We start from the raw sequence: 15,373 nt of genomic DNA, 5'->3' as shown, positions 1-15,373 counted from the left end.
ATAAATGGAAAAAAATAAACTTAGTTTTAAGGTTATCCTCCTGTAATGACTATGAACTTTATAGGCAACTGCAGTGAGTTGAGTATACATCTTTTTTTTTTTTGAAGTATGGTTTATGGTTAATTACATCAGAGATCCAAAATAGTCATTTCTGCATTTGCATTACTAGGGATATCACATGACCATATGGAAGTAGAAGGTAGATTAAAGGTTGGTTAAGCATCAAACGCTGTTCCGTATGTAAATTTATAGCAACGATGTGGTGTAGAAGATGGCTTACTTGCTATTTTTCTGATACACTAAGTAAAATTAAAAATTCACAACTCTGGTTTATGGGGTTTTAAATGAATCTGATTTCTCTTTGGGGCAGGGCAAATAAGTGTTTTGTGATGTATTATTATATATATATATATATATATATATATATATATATATATAAAAGACCATCGTTATGGCTCATTTAATTTTGCGAGTGAATGATCTAAGATTAACTACAGACTAGTCAGTGCAGTTTAAAAGCTGAAAGCAATTTCCAGCCATGGATGGTAATGCCACATTCAGTCCTCAACCGGATGACTCTAAATGACTGAGCTGCGAGGCCTTTGTATATGACCACAGGGCCAGATAAAGCCATAGGAACACAGTAAAAGCACAAAAATAGTTCCAATTTATTTGGTGCCATCACCTTAATGAGATTAATACAGACACATTCATGTGCCTAATTGGTGATTTTGTTTTAACTGATAATGAAGGATTAAAACTTCAGGCAACAGGCTGCTTGTTGGAAAGGGGGTTGGAGAAGGAAGTGGTTTTTATTACTACTATTATAAAAAGGATACAATATCCCACTCCAAAATTTTATAGTGTTTCTTTAAAAAACATGAATGCATTGAAATGTGTACCCTATAGTGTTCCAGCTATTTTATGAGAAAGTGTGATTTTATGACCAGTCCTACATACTGCTTTTACTTACACAGACCCTTCCAGAAAATACTGTGTAGAACTGGTATTTCTGGGAGAAAACAGCTAAAGCTGAAAAGCACTGACCACTCAGCTACTGTGTAATTAAGAGTATACTACAATATATTTAAATGTATCTTTTACAAACATACCACTTTCCCCACTTAGTCCCACAACATCCCAGTAAAGTCAAAGCTTTTGGGGGAACTACACCCATACTTTCTCCCCTCAAAGTGGATGCAGTTGTAGCCATTTTAAAGGCTACGACTATTAAGCAGCGTGCTGCCAAAACACAAACGCTCAGCCTAAGTCATTAAAATTTAATTATAAGAGGGCAGCTGAGCCCAGTTGGAGTTTTGAATGTGAAAAATCTTGTTTAAAAAAAAAAAACTAATAAAAACAAAACCACCCAACCAAGCCCATCAGCATCTGTCTCTACTGGTCCAGAGAAGTATACTTAAATAAAATTGCCCATTTGATCAGCATTCGGTATGATGCCACATTCTCACAGTGAAACATATTTTGGTCGTCATTCAGTTATTACCAACAAAGAGCAGGCCGTGTTTTATCTTGCCATTGCTGTTAGGACACTGCATAGCATGTGCCTGTTGTATCTAAGTCCTAAAATCCAGGAACTGGACCGTCCGGCATGAGCTAAAGCAGTAGTTTCCAGGATTTCGTTTTCCCCATAGAAACCCTGCCCCGTGCGAAGGTATCTTTCTGAGTAGGGGAAAACCCTGCAGCAGGAAAATTTGATCTTTCAGGTTCTATTAGGAATCGCTTGAAGAGGACTCTAGCTCTGTGGTGTTAAGATGCTACCTTCCCAGAGAATGAAGACAGAAGTATATTTTACATTTCCTGTCAGATTGAACTTTAAGACATCCTGACTGCTTTCTCTAAATTTAAACATCACAGCCAAAATGGCAACATGCTTTGTTCGGTTCCAGTTGTGTGGAGTTTCAGTGCTTCATTGATTCAGAGGAAAGCTGAGGCTCGCATGGGGTGCAGGGCAATGGAATCTCGCTCTCACTGCAGCATGTCAAGCCATTATATCTGGGACCAGAATGTCACTGTGGTCTCAATGGTTCGTCAGCTGAAGGATATGGTTAACAAATGTAAAACCAAACTTCAGAGGAGCTGGTTTTCTGTGCTAAGTGATCTGTATTCCCTCTGAATTTACTTTCCCCTAACCCCGTGAAATTAACAGTACTTTCTGACATTCGACCCCATGACCTCACACATAATAAGAATTTAAAAAGCACCATGCATGAGTGTGTCTCCGTAATGCAAAACTGGGAAAAATGACCATGTCACGGTTTTATTATACAAAACCTTCTCAATCTCCATTGCATGCTTCATATATGAGCACTCAGTTTAAAGTTATTATAAAGAAAAACACAATTTTGAGAGTAATAATTCACTGTTCATGACTTTTATAGACAATAAATTGTAGCAAGTACATATTGCTACCAAAAAGCTTTGTACTCTATTAATGCAGATATTTACCAAGATAAGTGTTAAAAATATTATGCTGAAAGACTCTGATGCTTCAAAAGAAGGGGCTTCCAGGGAGCCGGTTGCCAAGGGTGCAAGCTCATGCACAATGTGCAGGTCTCAGGGTTTAAGAGGCAGAAGCAGGAAAGTGTTACGTGGAAATGATTTTGTGTTATCAGACTCAGGGGATGACAGCATACAAGAGTAAGAACAAGGTGCTATGTGGCTTTTTCTTCACTGTGAAGTAAAGATTGGCAGCTGGAAGTAAGGCTTACAGACAGACCCGCACACAGGACCTCTTCACCCAGGACTCATAATCACTACTCAAAGGAAAACGCATTTACCAGGGAAAAGCGGCTGTAGCCATCAGAAGTGTGCTTAAAACACCACTTAAATATCACTTTATACGCTATTACCTGCAAACTGTGGCTTCGTATTAAATTATACTTGCATAGGCTTTTGCTTCGGTGCTGATAATGCTTTTGAGGTTGCATTGGTGAAGAAGAATTTAGGCTGCTTTGCAAGAGACGTGACCAGAATATGCGACACAGCTGACAGTGACAGGGTGAAAAATTGCAGAACTGTACTTTCTTTCCTCATATAGATTGTAATTTTAATTGTCATTGTGGCCCTTCTGTTTTAATTATGGGACTTCTTTGATATATACCAGGACATCATGTTGAATGAAAATATGGTGCTATAATAGTCTCTTTATAATTAATGGCCGCATGTAGATCTTGGTGCATAAAAGAGAAGGAATAAATGAACAATTTATTTAACTAGATTTTGGATTTCTTTCTGTCTTCCAGAGAATATAAAATGATCCCAGGGCTTCTGAGAGTGTTTGATGTAAGAGCTGTACAGAATATGGAATAAAAAGACTTTAAGCCAGATTGCCAAACACAGTCTTTTTTTTTTTTAAAAAAAAAATCTTCTACCTACAACCAGTAATACTTGCCTATTTATTACATTAATTTTAAACATTTTTCTCTTGAACAGAAGACTGAAATTGCTCTATAAATACATTTTAAGTGTAATGTTCTTAAACAGATTGTAGTTACAATAGAGCTTATTTTTGTGAATATCAAAAGGGTCTGGGAAACAGACTTTTGACTTCTGACTATTTACTTACATCAAACTGGAAAATAATTCTTTAAACTTTTGCTTTCAAAATACTGTGGATACAGGTAGCAGGTCTTTCCCCTGAAGGAAAAATAAATTCATCATTTACTAACCCTAAACAGATGCTCTTTTTCAACAAAGCAAAAATAACTAGCCTATTCAAATGTATTTAAAGTCCCTGAAAACTGAAGAGAAACCCGAAAACCCTGATCCAGGCTAGGGCTTAACACTGCTCTCCAACTATCAAATAACCAGTTTACCATATAGACTACTGTAGGATAAGCATGCTGGGCTCATATACATTTCAAGAGAGCCAGGCCTCTATGGATTTCTGAAAAGCAGACCTATTTGTCCGGGGTCTGTCACTGTGAAGTAGGAAAATGCCCTCTGACAAGCTACTGCTGATTTTATTGTGGCACGGAGTCCTGTGCATGCGTCCTCCTCCGTGGATGCCTGCCGTTCAATTGCAGAGCAGGGTGAAATTGGATCGGCAGAGACAGGGACTACCCTGGGGTCAGCTGTGACCACGCCACGTCTATGTGATGTCTAGTTGGGGTGATGGTGTGTAAATAAACGTAGAGAATTGCAAATCTTGTCATGGCCACGCAGAGCGGCTCAAGCATTTAAAGATGGTTGCCCGCAAACCTCACTGGAAGGTGCTTGCTGTGTGGTGGCTGGGGAAACTGCATTCCTTGGCCGTTCTTGCTCCTGACATCAGAGAGCACTGACCCAGCACTGTGTTGCTGAAGGGATTAATCACTAATTTTTTTTTTTTTTTTTATCATTGTGAAAACCCAAGAAACAAACTAATCGTATTTGAATATTGTGCTTTTAAAACTGCTATGCTGACTCTGGACTTTGTATTTATATTATAATTCTTTGATTTATTTGGTTTTTTTTTTTTTTAATGAGATGAAGCATCTCAGTGTCCTACTGTTTATTGAATTTGGCACACTAATGTCCTATGAATTCTTGTCATTGTTATGAACTTTTCTAATGTTAGAAAATAAAATATTATAGAATTCACATTTTCTGCTTATGAACTAATTTTATTTAAATACTACTTACAGTACTCATTAAAATACACTTAGCTTTTCCTACCTACAACCAATAAGATGTATTTTTAACCACTTTTGCATTTACACATAGCTGTTTCTCTGTTACTTTTCCCACATGACAATTACCTTTCATTACAAATTTATAAAATCATTTACATTTTAGCAGTTTAAATGTTTCTGCTGACATTTTGTAACTATTACCCTCTTCTAGAATGGCATATGTTCAGGCAGTTAATAAAAAATTAAATGGAATAGCAGCAGCCAAGGTGAAGCTTTGCATCAGGGCGCTCTGCACATCTCTGAAAATACCATCTTTGTGTTGCAAACTGTAAAGTGAGGTTAGGGCTGTGCCAATATGTGTATTTGTCACAGCTGTCACAGAGACCACGAACTAGCCAATCACATGGCCCTTAATTAGACACTTATATTTTGCTTTTTAGAAATTGTCCTCATGTAAAATGGTATCTAAGATTCAAGAAAGGTTCTGAGAGCTAAGAGGGCAAAGAATGCCAGCAGATTAAAAAAAAAAGCACTTTAGTTTCTCTGAAGATTTATTAACTGCTGCACAATTTGTTTAATATAAAAATATACATAATGTGAGAGATATTTATAAGCTTTAACAGAAGAGAAATGTAGTGCCTGGATTACTGAATTGGGGATAGACTCAATTAAATTGTCTTAGGATATTAGATGTTCTTATATAGATTTTGAAAAAATAAATTAAAAAATCCAGAAGACGGTCATTCAAATGGTGAGGCTATTAAATTTCTTTATTTGCAATATGACACTGTCTTATTTTGAAATACCATTTACATTATTTACCACTGAAGATAAATTATATAGATTTTATTAAAGATAATTTCTGTTTTAATATTTTAATTTACAAAAGTATTTCTATGTCACACATCTCTATTTTTAGAAAGAGACGAAACACAGCCTTTCTCATCTTTCACAATAAATTGCTATATTTAAAAACTTCACAACATTTAAAACTACATAACATGTAATATAAATATATGTAATTATTGTAAATAATAAAGCAGACAAAAACATATTAGCCAAGTATTGCCTGAGCAGTGAGTTTTTAAAAATAACTAAAAATGTTTATGAAATACATGCAAATCTGCTCTCTCTTGTTTTTTGATTCTAGCAAAAAGTTGATCTTACATTTACCTTCTAAATAATGAATTATCAAATTTATACATGAATTTTTACCAGTAATATTACCTATGGATAAAACTATGATGTATTTTTATAATCTTACATGTAAATAAATGTAAGTCAGCATAATTGTTATGTTTTTTAAAGATTAGTATAAACTTCTTCTTTTATCTCATTTTTGAGACAGTAAAGGTTTTAAACTAATTACAACTTGGATAGTTATGGTTCTGATTTCTGAACTTAATGGTGAGAAGTTCTAAAATTTCCAGTATATGAAAGCTACAATTACCATAATTACTTTTTAAGAAATCAATAGCAAATTCTAAGATGGAAGAAATCTTTTTTTTTTAATTAATGTCATCAACAGTGGAAAAACCCATGCATTTTATAAGAAAAACAACAACAAAAATCTTCTTTGGAGCCTGCTTGCATAGTTCACCCCATTTTAAATCTTTATTCAAGAGGCACGTCATAGAAGTTTTAACAGTCATTGTAGATTAACCTTGCCTGTGCGTTAGGAGGCCAGTCATCTGATGAATTTACATGCAGCTGGATGAAAATGCTATTTGGAGAGAGATTGAGAGTTTATTTGATTAAATCCCCGTCTCTACTACCTTGACCTCTTTCTTGTGAAATAATCAGAACTGTTTAGCAAGAATATTCGGGCATTAATAATGAATTGCTTTTGAGCTGACTTCTTCTGCTCTACACAACAAGCCCTTTGTTGTCTCTGCTCTTACCATTTCGTTATTCTTTTTTAAAGAGTACTTTATTAATGACTACTAAGATTAAAAACTACAAGAAGCACATCTTTGAGGAGTTTTGCTTTGTGGTGGTAGGCCATTTCTCTATTCTCACTTCTAATTTCTCTTCTTTCATCTACTCTTCCTGAATCCCCAGTCATAAATCTGCCTGCAGATGAGGTGTGTTCTTTATGGCTACACACTTCAGGCCGATTGTATGAAAATGATACAGATGTGCTCACCTTTTTAAGGAATGGTTTGTGTTACCAGAACTTCATAGTCTTAAATAATTGTCCCGTTTCTTGATTACAGTGTGCACGGTAGTGATGGTGGTGGTAGTAGTGGGGGTGGTGTGTGTGTTTACGTGTTTTTTATACTTTTCCTCCAGTTGAAACCAAGTTTCTCACTAGTTGTTACACACTTTAAAGCAATTTCGAGATCTTTTGGTTTATATGTCAGTCATCTTATATTTTCACATTTGAGGGAATAAAAATAATACATTTGGAAATTAAATGAGTCCCCAGTCTGATATGCTTGCTAAACAAAGAATTCGGTTGATTTCAAGTTTACTGTCTTCTAAGCTTCTGAGGAAGCAAAGAGGAATGACTACTGTCACCACACACTTAAAATACATTTGAAAATGCAAAGTTTTTATGAATTAATTACTAGATGGTTGAGATAGAAGCTCTGTATCCTAAAAGTTGAGAGTCAAAATTTGTTCTCCACATCCCTGAGGTGTTTTCCGATGAAGCCTGCCTCTTTTGGCAAGGAACACTGCATAGTGTTTGGAAACTAAATAACTTTCAGTGAAGTAATGGAAGCAAGAAATCCTTCAGAGTACAGTGCTATCATTCCTGGCACATTTAGTGTACTTGAGAGTTGAGTCTTTTATTGGAGAGCAGATTTCCTGTATACCTACACTACTATACTGTCATCCATTAACATATCTTGTCTTCATACTAAATTATGCTTCATTATAATTTGTTTCATAATAACATGCACTTCACTGTAATATGTAAAATGCTTGGCTTTCATGAACAACTCTATGAAAAAGCCATACAGTAGCTCATTTGCATTTAGCAATTATATTACATTACAATATATTAAGCTGAAGAAAATCTAATCTAACATCATAATTTAAAATAATAATTTCCAGTGCTTTACAAGTAGGATACAAGTCAGGTTACAATACATATTGAGTTCTTTCTCTGTTGGATAAAACAGAATTGGTTCATTTTCTTTTACTTCAAAAGTACCCAAGAAAGATTTAATTCTTTAATACCGAGAATAATATTATACTGCGAGAGAAAGCTCATTTGCATTGTTCACAGGTAGGCAAAATTTATATTTCTTTGTCATAATTTATCCTATTTTTTGGACAAATTTCCTACTTAGGTATTATATATAAAGTGTAGCAGACAATATTTTTAGATAAATGAGAAAATTATATTGTAAAGTTTCCATTCCCATTGTAAATGCTTAAAACTCATACTAATTACCAGATTTTTGCATTATTTTTGAGGCCTATGATCTTATAAAGAAATAATTACAAGGAAATTTCATGGACTAGATTTGTGACTAGAGTTTTTAAACATAGAAATGTATGCCTAACGAGTTATGAAGTGGAGATGTAGAGATGAAATTAGATATGTTGCTTTTGCAGGTAATCTGAGTTCAGTTCCCACACCCACATTGGGAGGTTCACAGTAGCCTTTAACTCTAGCTCCAGGGGTTCTAAAACCCCTCTTTTGGTTTCTATGGGCTCCTGCACTCACGTGAGCAAAAACACATCCATATATATATATATATATATATATATATATATATATATATTTGTATATATATATATATACAAAATAAAATAAATGTTTTAAATAGAGCATAATTTAAAGTCACTTAATATATTTCTGAGGAAGCCTGACATGCAGCTGATTACGAAATACACACCAAGTCACACAATCTTCTTGCCTTGTGATTATTCTAATATCCCCATTGGGGATGATATTTTTGTATGAGCTATGATGTAAGAATAAAATTAGAGGCATAAAATAACTAAAATCCAAGCACTTAGTACTTAGCAGAGGGTCAGAATGCGTTTCCTGTAGAAAGTTTCATTTGAGAAGAGGTTAAATTTGAATTATATTCTGTGATGGCCTTTTTTTTTTCTTTTTTATGTCAACTTGACACTGACTAGAGTCATTTTGGAAGATGAAACCTCAGATGAGAAAATGCCCTACCAGATCTGCATGTGGTCAAGCTTCTGGTATGGTTTCTTGGTTGATAACAGTGAGGCCCCAGCTCATTGTGGGTGGCACTATCCCAGGACAAGCTGTCCTGGGCAGATAAGAGCAGGTTTCCCATGCCTTGAGGAACAAGTCCATAAGCATAAGTGCATCCCACCATGTTCTGTGAATCGGTTCCTGTTTCAAGGTACCTGTCTTGAGTTCAAGCCCTTACTTCCTTGGATTTATAAGTGAAATAAACTTTTCTTCAGAAGTGGTATTTGGACATGGTGTTTCATCACAGCAATAGAACTCTAAGACATCATCTTAGCTGAATAATTTCTACTCTGAAAAAGTTGCCATTCTGTTTGTAAAGGGCCATATCGACAGAAACAGTTTTGCCTAAGGTATAACGAAAGCCCATGAAACAAGATTTGAACAAGTTCCTAATAAGAAGGAAAGGGAACTTAGGAGAGGTATACTGAGAAGTATGTGGAAAATAGGAGGCTAAGTCTTCAATCTGCAGGATGTTTGCATTGTAGTTGAATAAAGGGTGTTGGAGTGCTATTGTGAATGTAGCTGCACAGATACAGTGGGTAGCATGTTGGTCTACTGAGAAGTGGATGATGATCTTTTTCTCTACATCCTCTTGTTTTCTTCCTCCTCTCTTTTCTTTTTGAGGGGAAGACAACTCTGTCAGTTTTGGGAAGTATGGGCTACAGAGGGCAGATGGACACTAAGAAATTTCTCTTTTGACTAAAACAAAGTAAATTCCTGAAGACAGATCAAAGCATCTTTTAACTCCAGCAAGAATATTCTTCCCCTTGCAAGGTGAGCCTTCAGTAAATTTCAGTACCTTCGCTTTCAAACACTCTTGCTTTGCATGACTATCACAAGTTTCTACAGTAAAATATTTCCTTCAAAGAGCCATCCTAAGCCATCAGCTGTACTAATGTTCATAACATTAAACAATAGAAGGTGCTATATCTACTGTATGTAATATGAACAAACCATCTCAAAGGCTTTGATCAACTTTGTGATTTTAAATGAAACAATGTCTGCTCTTAAGTTCAACTTACTTGCTTTTTCTAAGAAAAGCTTTCTCTTACTTAGATTCTGTAATCAAGATATATGTGCCAAAATTTTAAATATAAATTAGTAATATTCTTTAAGACATCCTTTATGTTTATATCACAGATTTATTTTTACTGATTTAAAGCTCTGCCATTTTATTACTTCAAATATCTCTGAGGCATAACTTAAATGTGGTGGTAGATAAGCAACGACTCGGAGCACATTATTTTGGAGGAGTACATATTTTACAAGTTTACTGTTTTATATTACTCCTTATTTCCTTCTTTCATTATAACTGCTACAAGAGTAAAATGCCAGGAGAATACAGCTTAGAAACAATTAAAAAAGAAGTTATTGATAAGGTCTAAGATCTCTTTTACTCAACTATTTAAATGCTTAGTGGAATTTCAGATATAGAGACACCATGAAGTTGACATAGCATTGCCAAATTTTGCTTTATCTAAAAATTTGGGGTGCTTAAGAGATGACTCAACAGTTAAGAACACACAGTCTGCTTTTCCAGAGGACCTGGTTTCAATTCGTAGCATCCATATAGCAGCTCATAATATATTTCCAGGAGATCTGATGTCCTTTTTTGACACCCAGTGGTGCAATGCATGCACATGCCTGTAGGCAAGGACATGTAACACCAAGACAGGTAACATAAATAAGACAAACATTTTAAAATTTAAAAAATTGATTCTGTTTTGCCAGGCAGTGATGGCGCACGCCTTTAATCCTAGCACTCGGGAGGCAGAGACAGGCGGACCATTGTGAGTTTGAGACCAGCCTGGTCTACAAGAGCTAGTTCCAGGACAGGCTCCAAAGCCACAGAGAAACCCTGTCTTGAAAAAAACCAAAAAAAATCAGGTTTTCTAAAATTAATACGTATTTTAAACTCTCTATTGTCTTTACACAATGCTTTTCTAATATTTCATGACAAAGCTTTTCCATCACCTATGTAAATTTCTTCAACTAAATTTGAATGTTTAAATACAATTCTGAATAACTCACTTTGTGACATTATCTAGACAGCATAGTTGATAACCATTCAGAAGAGAGATTTGAAGACTTGCTTAAACACCAGAGGTCAGGTGCATATTCTCAAACTACATTTGCTTTCTCTCTCTCTCTCTCTCTCTCTCTCTCTCTCTCTCTCTCTCTCTCTCTCTCTCTCTCAGCTCATTACTGTCCAATCCATTTATTTTTCATTTTGCAGAGCAAAATGTAACATCTGGTCTCTAGTGTTCCCTTCAATATCTTTTTTGATAATGCAAACTTTCATAGAAAAAGAGACAAAGTCTTTGGTCTGTGGCTCCTTCTGATGTGACATATGTTTCATTCCTTCTGAACAATATCTTCCTTCTTGTGACCTCATCGTTAGCCTTGTTGTTACCCCATCAAGTTTCTCTAGTGTGTTCAGGATAGCAACTATCCTGAGCAATATGACAAGATGGCATCTACAGATCACAGACACAGGCTAGTCATGCGATCTGGCCAAGAGGTGGGGATTGGGTGAGAATGAAGAATCCCACACCACTCGGGAGCTGACAGGATGGAGGTGCTATTAATAGAATTAGAAACAGGTGATCAATCACAAAATAAATTTTTATTTTGCTTTTAACTTAGAACTCAATGATTGCTTTCTGAGAATAGTTTGTCACAATTATAGAAAGAAACTCGTATTTTAGGAAAGAAAATACGGACAAGTAATTAGGTGTCCAGGGGCTACATGACACTAGAGATTTGACGGTAAATGGGGGAACTCCTAGATAAAGTGATGTGGCAAAAATAAATAAATAAATAAAGTTATTTTTAAGGCAGGGAAATCATGCTCAGGTTTTATGGATCTTCGGAAATACAGAGTAAAATTAAATGGAAAAGCACTACTTTCTTTATTAGAGAAATACTGAAGGCAAGAAAAAATATTGTGACATGATCACACTGGAGGAACCAAAGCAGATCAATGTCATCTACCTGAGACAGCCGTCACACAGTCACAGGCTGAGGCTGTAACAATTTTCTTGATAACTGAGCTTTACAAGAATTACAAATGGAAGAAATAATAAAATCACAAAAATTTGAAAAGGTCTTGAGAAGTCCCGAGGATTTTGTTACAGTTTAGAGAAATCCTTTTAGGTTTCTACAATCAGTATAAGCTGCTGGAGTAGGTTATAGTTTCTCACCAGTCCCTTCATGATTTCTAGATATTTGTAAAATAAGGGTTCTTTTAAGAATTAAATTTCACATATTGTGTCCTGATTAGTGCCTGGAACTATTCTGTGCCATCTTCCTAATTGTTCTTGCAATAAGTTAGGATCTGTGTAGTTTCAAGGCTGGTCTATAGAATGAACTTAATCACTCCTTACAAGTGCTTATCAAACACTGTGGCCTCTTTTGTGCTTTTGAGACTCTGCACTGAACATCTTCTTCTGCCATATAAATTAGAGAACCAAATATTTCAGTCCTTCATCATCAGTGAAGGAAAAAACACTCAAAACTTTACTCACTAATTTGAAAACTTTCAGATCAAGATAGGAATGTTTTCTTATAAAAATGGTTGCTTACCTTACTATCCCTTCATATTTCTAGTGATTTTATTTTTTTGTGGTGCTAAAGATAAAACCAAATGATTTGTACAGTGTTTGAAATATTTCTATTTCTGGCTTATGTATTTAAGTGAAAATAATTTTATGTGGATGGATTGCTTATTCTGTCAGTTTCTACAGGCCCATGCTGGCACGTCTACTCATACAGTGCCATGAGGAGAACACACAGAAGAAAGTAATCGAGAAGAATATTTGTAAAAGACTTCAAGAAAAATATGAAAGTATTTTTCTATTATTTAAATTTTTATTCATGATGTTTTTATAACATTGTAGAGTACGTGTAAGTGGTTTTTTGCTGATTTCCTCTACATTATGTGAATACTAATGTAGACTAAATGGAGAATAGTTTTTGAAACACATTCTTTATGCCAAATCTAGGAAAAATACACAATTATTTATTTATTATACTTTTTTATTGATATTTATTGAGCTCTACATTTTTCTCTGCTCCCTTCCCTGCCTCTCCCCTTCTTCTTCTTCCCTCCCCCAAGGTCCCAATGCTCCCAATTAATTCAGGAGATCTTGTCATTTTACACTTTCTACTTCCCATGTAAATTAGATCTATGTAAGTCTCTCTTAGTGTCTGCCTTGTTGTCTAAGTTCTCTGGAATTGTGGTTTGTAGGCTGGCTATCTTTGCTTTATGTTTAAAAACCACCTATGAGTGAGTATATGTGATAATTGTCTTTCTGTGTCTGGGTTACCTCACTCAAAATAATGTTTTCTAGCTCCATCTATTTTCCTGCAAAATTCATGCTGCCGTTAGAAAATACACATTTATTTAGAGAACATCATGCTGTCATTTTCATATATTATTATTTATTTATGGTCACCAATTATATCTGTCAGTTACTGAAATTTTTGATAAAATTTGAAAATGGGAAAATTGTGTTCCTTTGAGACTTTCTATAACAAAAATCCTCTAAGAATATAAATGTTATTGCACAGTACAAATATTAACATTTATTCATATTATATGAATCACAAAATCATTGCAACTAGCTTAGAAATAATGGCCACACTTTAGCTGTCTACTTGTTGTGTTAATAAAACAATTTAAATAGAGTATTCAGTCCTTTTTCTTCACTAAAGTAAGTCTAAATATTAATGAAACTCACTAAAGAACTGCACTGGGTCCTGACATGATTATGGGGTGTGGAAGGAAATTTACAATCTATTGTACTGTTATAGGACATCTCAGAATCCAGGTATCTCTCTCTTGTTGTGGGTTTACTTCAGGCTGCATTTACCTTACCTGTCTGTCAGATTAAATTCAGAGGAAATTTTATGAACACATTTATTAATTTTTAAAAATCTTCTATACTAGGAGAGATTCTATACTGGTTTTCTAAATATTCTGAACATCTTACAAAAATTAACCATTTGAGTAAGTTTTTTTGTGTTTCTTTCCTCTAAAGAAGATGAGCAACGAAACAAAAAATCCATCTCTCTATTCACTTTCATCAAAAAACTCAAATTGCTTCTCCAATAATACTCCACCAAAGAGATCTAATTTTACTTTTGCAAGTGGTTATCAATTAGAAAGAGCTTCTGGGTAAGGGGTGAAACACATGTCTATTTCTTCTCTCAGCACTGGAATCCTATCTGATTTAGATAGGGAAAAGCTCAGAGGTTGTTTTTTTTTTTTCTGTCTTAACGTTTTCTGTCTGTGTGTGTGTGTGTGTGTGTGTGTGTGTGTGTGTGTGTGTTTGTAATTTTATTAAATTATAAAAGTTTCCATTTCCGCCCCTCCTCCCACCACCCTCCCACTCCCCCCACTCCTTCTCCTCCTCCCTCTCCATCCCTAAGAGCAGTCAGGGTTTCCTGCCCTGTGGGAAGTTCAAGTTCCTCCCGCCTCCCTCCAGGTCCAGGAAGGTGAGTGTCCAGAAGGACTGGATCCGCAAAATCCAGTATATGCAGAGGAAACAAGTCCCAGTGCCATTGTCAATGGCTTTTCAGAAAGACTCCGGCCAGTCACATTCAGAGAATCCGGCCACATTCAGAGAATCTGGTTGGATTGCTTCCTCGTTCAGTCCCAGTCCAACTGGCCTTGGTAAACTCTCATTAGATCAGTCCCCTTGTATCAGTGGGTGATCACATCCCTCGCAGTCCTTATTTCCTTTTTCATTTTCTTCCTCCTTCTGCTCCTCATTTGGACCATGGGGGGCTCAGTCCGGTGCTCCAATGTGGGTCTCCGTCTGTATCGCCATCCATCGTGGGATGAAGGTTCTCTCTGATCTTGCCGTCTTTGCTCACGTTCTCTTTCCTTCTGCTTCTCGTTTGGAACTAGGGAGTTAAGACCAGTGTTACGATGTGGGTCTCTGTCTCTATCTCCATCCATCGCCAGATGAAGGTTCTATGGTGATAAGCAAAATATTCATCAGTATGGTTATGGGCCTAGGCCGTTTCAGGCACCCTCTCTTCTGTCCAGAGAACAATCTGGGGATCTCCTTGGACCTGTGATCCCATTTATAATCAAGTCTCCTGTAAACCCTAAGATGACTCCCTCAGTTGAAATATATTCTTCCCTGATCTCATATCCATCCTTTCTCCCTCCCCCATCCCAGTCCACCTAGCTTTCCCCATTCCTCCCCTACTCCCTTCTCTCTAACCCTCTCAACTTCCAACAACCATCCCACCCCCCCCATGCACCCGAGGTTACCTAGGACTCTTGTCTATTTCCAATCTCCAGGCAGATAGCTACATGATTTTCATCAGGTTCACCTTCTTATTTAGCTTCTCTAGGATCATGAATAATAGGCTCAAAGACCTTTAATTATGGTTAGAATCCACATATGAGTGAATACATACAATATTCCTCTTTTTGGGTCTGGCTTACCTCACTCAGTAAAGCGTTTTCTATTTCCATCCATTTGCATGCAAAATTCAAGATGTCATCGTTTTTTACCGCTGAGTAGAACTCTAATGTGTA

The sequence above is a fragment of the Myodes glareolus genome, chromosome 21 (assembly GCF_982192425.1).
Source record: "Myodes glareolus chromosome 21, mMyoGla1.1, whole genome shotgun sequence".
Classification (NCBI taxonomy): Eukaryota; Metazoa; Chordata; class Mammalia; order Rodentia; family Cricetidae; genus Myodes; species Myodes glareolus.
Note: the sequence above shows the minus strand (reverse complement) of the source record.